Source organism: Vanellus vanellus, assembly GCF_965231255.1.
Source record: "Vanellus vanellus genome assembly, chromosome: 7".
NCBI classification, from domain to species: domain Eukaryota; kingdom Metazoa; phylum Chordata; class Aves; order Charadriiformes; family Charadriidae; genus Vanellus; species Vanellus vanellus.
In genome coordinates, this window is record NC_138912.1 from 1,966,294 (window position 1) to 1,973,793 (window position 7,500).

General features: G+C 43.8%; 1 protein-coding gene across 1 annotated transcript in view; it reads left to right on the forward strand.

The window, feature by feature from the left end:
- Positions 1-7,500, forward strand: part of EBF3 (EBF transcription factor 3) — a 120,739-nt gene that overhangs the window by 92,195 nt on the left and 21,044 nt on the right. The gene's annotated exons all lie outside the window — the stretch shown is intronic.

The window sequence follows — 7,500 nt, forward strand, 5'->3', positions numbered from 1 at the left end:
AAAGGTGGAAGGAGAGGAAATAAGATATTTCGCTGAAAATGTACATCTTGTTCTCGTATTATGAAAGCAAGATAGCAAACAGAGAAACCTGGGTTGCATTGGAAGATATCCAGCCGAATGTCTGCTTTTGGCTAGTTACTGCTAGACATGATACACGCCCGCACCAGTATTCCCATTAAATTAATTTGTACCCTCATCGAAGTGCTATTGAGCTGAAGAGAGACATGTCCACTGACCTCATGGACTTTGCATTGAGTCTAACGTAACATGGAAATAAGGAAAAAGCCCAGAAGCTCAGGCTTAATAAGAAGAATGAGCCTATTGTATTTTGGAACTTCTTATACTGCTGCGTATTACAGTGCTACCGCTATAATTAAAAAGCTTGGCAGTGTTTTCGTGTCAAACCTTAGCTGCTGGGAAGTCTGTGTCTTATAGACACATTTTTTTTGGCCAAGTGATTTTCATGAAAGTTGGTTTAAAGACACTGTCATGACCCTGAAGCCTCATGTACCTTTTTTTTTTTTTTTCTTAATTAATTATCACAACTGTCGCGAATGCAATTTGCAGAACAAAAAAAAATCAAAAGGGGTTTGAAAAATATTTTGGATGGGCAGTATTATTTATATTTTAAAATAATTTCTAAGACATTGCCCATTATGTAGCTTCTTGACATAACCTAACGTTTCTAATAATTTCTTTAAACCCATTTGGTAAGCATATGGAAGGCAGGTATTTCCACGAGAGCTGTTAGTCAATGTGGTTGCTACTCACAGCCTGAATATAAATTACTGTAGATGACTATTGATTTTTAAATACACAAACTTTCATTGAGACCATGCAAAGTCGCACGACGAGAACAGCCCCGTGGTAGCTCTGGTGTTCCTCAGCGGATGCTTGCTGGAGGTGGGGTGGTGCCGCTGCCCGGCGCGGGCTGCCCGGTGGGGACTGCGTGTGCCGCTGGTGGGGGGCGCGTGGTGGCTGCGGGCGCGAGAGCGGCAGGAGGGGTGCGGAGAGCTACCCTGGCAATCCACGCGCCCGGAATTTCCTGGTTTTATCCTCATCTTTTATAAGCTTGAAAGTTGCAGTCTAGCACTGGAGAGTTTTATATTCTCAATTACACAATTTCCAACTTATGCAAATATTAAGGGGGGAAAGAAAGGAATTTTTTTTTTATATATACAATCTTGAGAACATCTCCTCCTGTACGGATGTGCAGCATGGCTCCTCAGAAAAGTGTTTTTTAATCTTCTCAGATGATTGAGTAAACACCTTCAACATTTCCAGTTTTTTCTAAGCTAAATTATTTCAGTCTACGAAAATATTTTTATTTTGTACCGCATAAATGTTTTTAAATTCTCATTGAAAACTAAACTAATAGTTTTACACGATTCTGAACAATTAGAACACTAATAACATGGGCTTGCTTTCTCTTTTTAAAGTTGCGACATCCACTGTGCTTCAGCATTTAATAAAGCTTTTTTTATAGACTCATTGAATTCGGTTAGTTATTGGAGGTATTTTTTCCAATATCCACAGGTATTTCCACAGGTAATACAGAGATTTCACAACTCTGAGCAAGAGACATTTTTGTTTGAAATTATTATATGACGGAGGAATATTGTTGTAGAAGCTATGTTAGATGATATTAAGGATCCGATTATAAATCCTATTTGTCTAAATATTACATTAAAATATTACAGTATTATATTCTTACGCCGGGTGATTGCTACCAAATATAAAGGGAGAGAAGTTGGGCAGAATACCGTCTCTTACAGATGTTTGCCGAAGCATCACAGATCTCATATGGTTCTGAGAGGGATAAATACCTTTGAGGAGCTAAGCCAGCGCAGACAGGCAAACGATCAGGTTTTCCGTTTGCTGTGATCAAGCATCGTTTTCAGCAGAGCACCTGAAATTCTCGTGTTTCAGAAGAACCGTAGCCCTCGGTCGTGCACCCTCCTGCTGAAGGAGCAGAGGTACCTCCTCCAGGTTTCTATGGCAGCTGATGCACATCAGCTCCATCAGCTCTTTGGGAAGGGGCGGCTGCAGCTCCTTATAATCCAGCGATGTGGCACAGGGCTGGTGCTCCCAGCCAGGAGGAATGTCTGTGCTCGCAGGCTCTGGTAGCAGAATTCCGGCAGAATTCTGTAAAATGTGTGTAGGGGAGCAAGAGGAAGGAGATGGCTCCATGCAGACCCATCTGCAGAAGGAGGTATTTATTCAGCTCTGAGGCCTGGCAGAGGAATAAACTCCCAAATAATAGCACAAATATAAAAACAGATGTAAGCTCAGTTTATTTCAGCAAAATATATTGTAATTAGTAAAATACCTTGGAGTATTAAATAGTTGGAATGTAACGTTTTGCTGCTTTGATGTAATACCACAGTAATGAAACGCTTTACCAAATCAGCAATATGCCTTATTTTTTGGAGCAGAATATTTTGTCCTGTTAGTCGTATCATGTTGTTTTCATAAAATGCCATGTTTTATTATAGTTACATATGTATTAGACTGTGGTGCTTCCTTGGCGTGATTGGAGCACTTACAATTAGATATCGTACAGGTTTCCTTTCCCCTCTCATTCTTCACTGAAATTCTGCCAAGCCCCTCCTTTGCGATACTGCATGCTAATGACTGATGAGATCTGGCTTCTTACTGGTGGGATCCTTAATTTCTCAGGATCTGCTTGTTCTACGTGTTTAAATCATGGTAAATTTGCAGATATTTTGCATGGCAAGCTGTTCTTGGATTGAAACGTGTGATGGGGTCTGCTCTGGTAACTCAGTCAACAGATAGACCAAGTGTTCTGCATGTGGGTTTACTTCGAGTGGTTTCCATTTGCTACTTCATACTTCAATTAATTTTTCTAATCCATTATCACTGACTCTAAATATCTGTAAAAGCAGCAGGTGATTTCTGGACCATGCAGTGGGTTGGGTCAATGCCTTAGGATGTCCATGTCCCAGGTGAGGCTTTCTCCTCCAAGCCATACTGTGGCTCTCCAGGGCCAGAGGCATGGTCCATCCAGCCAGATGTCCATCCAGTGGCCTCGGGGGGATGCTACAGGGAAGCGTATAAAAACAGAGGTTGTGTGAGCTTTTGTCCCTTGTGTGCCACCTGTGCTGTGGCATTCTTAACTCATTTTTGTGGTATGGGGAGCACTGAGCTGGGGAGATTACAAGCACCGGTTGGGTAGGAGCAAGGGTGGGGAGCTTGCACCAGAGCTGGGTGCTTCTCCCACAACTGTGCCAAACCTCACCTTGAAATTTTTGGCAGCTTTTTTTGAGGTGGGCTGCTGTAAGGGTTGCTGAACCCAAACCACAGGTCCTCCTAACCTCCCCCCCTCGCAGTCCCCCCAGGGCGTTGCTGTGCCAGTTCCTACAGCTGCCTTAAGGAGAGGACTCCTGAGCATGCAGAGTCCTTGCTCTTGGGATGCCTGTCAGCTTCAGCCCTGCTGTGGGCTGTGGCCTTGCCTCACCTTAGCCCCCTGGCCATGCTGGTGGAGGTGGTGGGCACTGCGGGCAGTCTCGGGGAGGGAGATGGATCTGAGGTAGTGCTGTGCCAGGAGAGCTGCGGTACAGACCCAGATCTGTAATCTTACCTTGGGTTTTGTACACAGAGCGTGAGGCCCATGATCTACAGGGCTTACCCTGCCCCGGGGAAGAGCTCTTGGGAGGTCAGCATGGGTGTGCAGCCTCCCCCACCTTCACGGCCAGCTGCACCACTGGGATGTGTACCTGAGTTTGAGTAAACTGCCCTAACCAACATCTAATCATGGAATCATCGAATGATTTGGGTTGGAAGGGACCTTGAAGACCATCTAGTGCCACCCCCTGCCCTGGGCAGGGCCACCTCCCCCCAGCCCAGGGTGCTCCCAGCCCCGTCCAACCCGGCCTTGACCACCTCCAGGGATGGGGCAGCCACAGCTTCTCGGGGCACCCTGCGCCAGGGGCTCACCGCCTCCACAGGGAAAAATGTCTTCTTCATATCTCATCTAAATCTCCCCTCTTCCAGCTTGAAGCCATTCCCCCTCGTCCCATCTTTTTTTTTTCCCCCACATGGTGCCTTTTTACTGGTGCTGCTCTTTTGCTTCACAGAAACTTCTTTTTCTTTTTCTCTTTCTCTTTTTTCCTCCTTCCTTTCTCCCTTGCTTTCTGTATTTCTCCCTCTCGTTTGGTCATTCATTCATTTAAAGTTAATCTGTAGCTATTATGATGGTAATGACTGTTTTGGCAAACGTAAGAGCCTGAAGCACAATTGTTCTCAGTAAAAGTGGCAATGCAGGCGTCCTTGCGGAAACCGGGGTCATGAAGATACCAGTGCTTTACTTGTGACTGAGTGCCACCTACCAAAAGGTGCACCAAGGAACCAAAGTCCTGCGGTGGAACAACCTGGCGAGGCCGGGTGGTCCCTGAGCGTTGGCTGGGGGCGATGAGGGAAGGGTTGGGGGCGGTGGTGGGGCTGGAGCTCCCCATCATCAGGGACTTCTTGGTGGCCTCCTGGCAGCCCTCCTGCAGCGAGGGTGTATCAGCCCTGCTGAGCATCCACATCCATGAAGGTGTTGGAATTTGGCTCTTGAAGATTAGAGGACACATTATTAGACGTACAGCATATTTACAACCTCAGTCTACTGCACATTAATGGAGTTAGTAGAGGACACGTTCTTTGTTTCTTTGATGATTATCCGGCCCTGCATCCTCGCTTTCTTCCTTCCTCCCCTCATCCCTCTGCTCCTTCCTTCCTGGAGGAAGAAGGCAGCGGTTGGTTTGGTAGGTGCCTGGGACTGGCCAGGAAGCTTTGTCTTATTTCTTCTCCCAGTCCATTTTTTAGTATAAAATCTGTTCTGCTGGAGATGTTCTGACCTACTTTACAAAAGACTGTGAAAGGGACAGGCTCTTCTTCAACAGGGTAAATAGACTTTTGTCTTCAAAGATGTAAAAGGCACAAATGAGCGTCCCTCTTTCACTGACCTTCGTTACGCTCTTTTAATATTTCTTTGCTAACTTCTGGGTGATTTTTGCATTGCCCGCAGGAGCTCGTTCTCCCCGAGGCCGGGGCACGGGCTGCGTTCCTCGGTTGAGGGCTGGATGCAGGGGCTCCAGTTTCAGCGAGACTATAAAAGCCATAATCAAACGCGTTCTTTGAGATATGTAAACAGGAGTGTTTGAACGTAGTCCAGTCGTTGTCAGCAAGGGTATTCTTTCGCGGCAAGGCGGTGGGGCTCTTCCCTTCTCTGTGGGCAGCGGCGCATCCCGGTGCCGTTATTCCCTGCCAGGCTCTCCTGAATGGGAGGACCATCCCTCCGCCCGCGCCCGCACACGGCATTGCAGGTGTCGGCGCCTGGGGTGGGCTTTGCTTTCCAATTAGGAAAAAAAAAAAATATCACAAAAGAAGGTGTTTTTCCCGATGTTAATATGAGTATTTTAAGAAAAATTCTATAGCATTATCTGATTGAGTGTAATTATTAGCTGACCTGTGAGTTTTAGGCCTGTAATTGAACCAAGTGAGTGAGTGCCATTGTTTCCCTTTCTGGTCTGAAGGAAAGCTGGGTGATTACAAGAAACTGGGGAGATAAAGAGAAAGGTGTCATTTTGTTTTTTTAATGAAAAATCTATTTTTAGTTTCTTTGTGGAATGGGAAGAACTTAAATGCCTTTTAATTTTTTTTTATTTTTATTTTTTTTTTTTTACAGTAAATAGGTTGTCCTTAGTAAGTCCAGGGATATTAGTCCTGCTTCAACAAGCAAGAGTGCCTTCTGATGAATGATGTGTTCAACCCCTCCATGCCTTTGTATTTCCTATGCATTCCACAATGCTTGGCTCACCCTGCCGAGTTCTGTGATTGAAATTCATTGCCAAATTTATTGAGAAATTAATGAGAAAAGCTGCAAAGTATTGACTTTGAGAGGAAAACACAACTCATCTTGAATGAGGAGGAAAATGCAGCAATAATTTAGCCACTATTGATTTTGCCCTGTCCATGTATTGATCTTCATTTTACAATATTAATTTGCACCTGCAATCGGCTGCAAAGGGAACCGATTTCATTTCTTTGCAGTGTTAATGTGCAAAGCATTAGGTGCTCTTAAGAAGTGGTGGTATTACAAGTCACATCGGAAAGGCTGATTTTTTTTTATTTGTGCTTGTTACCGAAATAGACTAAAAATTAATTTTTTGTCTGACAAAATATTAAAGTGAAAACCCATCTCAAATGTATACCTCCTCTCAACCCCGTAGGCTGCTTTTCATCTGGGTGAGGAACAATCAGCAACCTGAAATTCCAACCACTTCTCATCATCATGCCCATATCAGTTCAAAGTTCATGAAATTTCTATGAGCATTGATCTTTACCCATTGATTTTTTTTTGCAGCAGATCTTTGAAATTTTAATTTCCCGAGCATCTGAATTTCTTATAGATGAAATGCACTTGGTAGAGACAGTTGATGATAAAGTGGTGAACTTAGCATCATTTTAAAGCCTAAAAAAGGAGAAAAAACAGGCATTTGCAGACTTTGTATAATGTTTTGAGGTGAAATGATAAAGGTGCTCTGATAGGGGTGAAGTATTCAGCAGGGAGTTAAATATCAATTTTGTCTTCAGTGGCCACACATTTTTAATGCAACTTTTTATACAGTCATTTTTGAAAGAAAAGCTATCTGGAGAAACAGCAGGACTAAGAGACATTCTTCACTGCACAATCATTTGCTCACAGCAGTCTTTATCACCTGGTCAAGTTCACCTAGTTACTTATCAGTAGGACATTTAATAACCTCAAGGTGATATAATTGCTATTGGCATTTTTCCCCCTTGGATTCAGCTGGTTAATGTGTAAACTACTTGTCAGCAAATAGCACTTTGTCACTGAAATCACTAACACCCTCTAGAGGAATGTCTCTGTATTGAGCAATTTAATTTTACTTTATTTAATTTTTACACATTACAACCTGTGTTCATTCAGGCACGTTGAAGGCTTGCAGTCTGCTAAAGCAGGGTGCGGGTGTCCCTGTTAGTAAAATATACTATATCTTATTTAACAATCCCCATGGCTTAATTGAAGCTCTCTCTTGTCCCTCAGAAAAGGAACTGCAGATGTTCTTATTATGTAGTTATGCTGCTAATGTGAAAAACTGCCTCATTACGAGGATCTGTTTGTAGCTAGAAAATTACTGCATTATGACAAATGCATGATTGGGAAGTTACAGGAAGATGATCATTATTGAAATGAAACTGGAACTCATTTAATAGCTGGAACCAGCAGCTGGAATGAAGCAAATGAATGTCTTCCTGTTTTTATTATTGCGGGCAGGTTTTTCAGTCAGAAAGAAAATTTGTGCCAAATCGGAGGGCCGCGGATCTATCTCCCCTCGCTGCGCGCCCGCCAAAAGGGAGCGGGTTCTTAGTGCTAAAAAATGCTCTCTCCCCGCGCTCGCCCCGTCTCTTCACACGCTTAATGACGCCGGCTTTAAAACAAGCTGCGGATTTAAACGCAATTACTTCAAA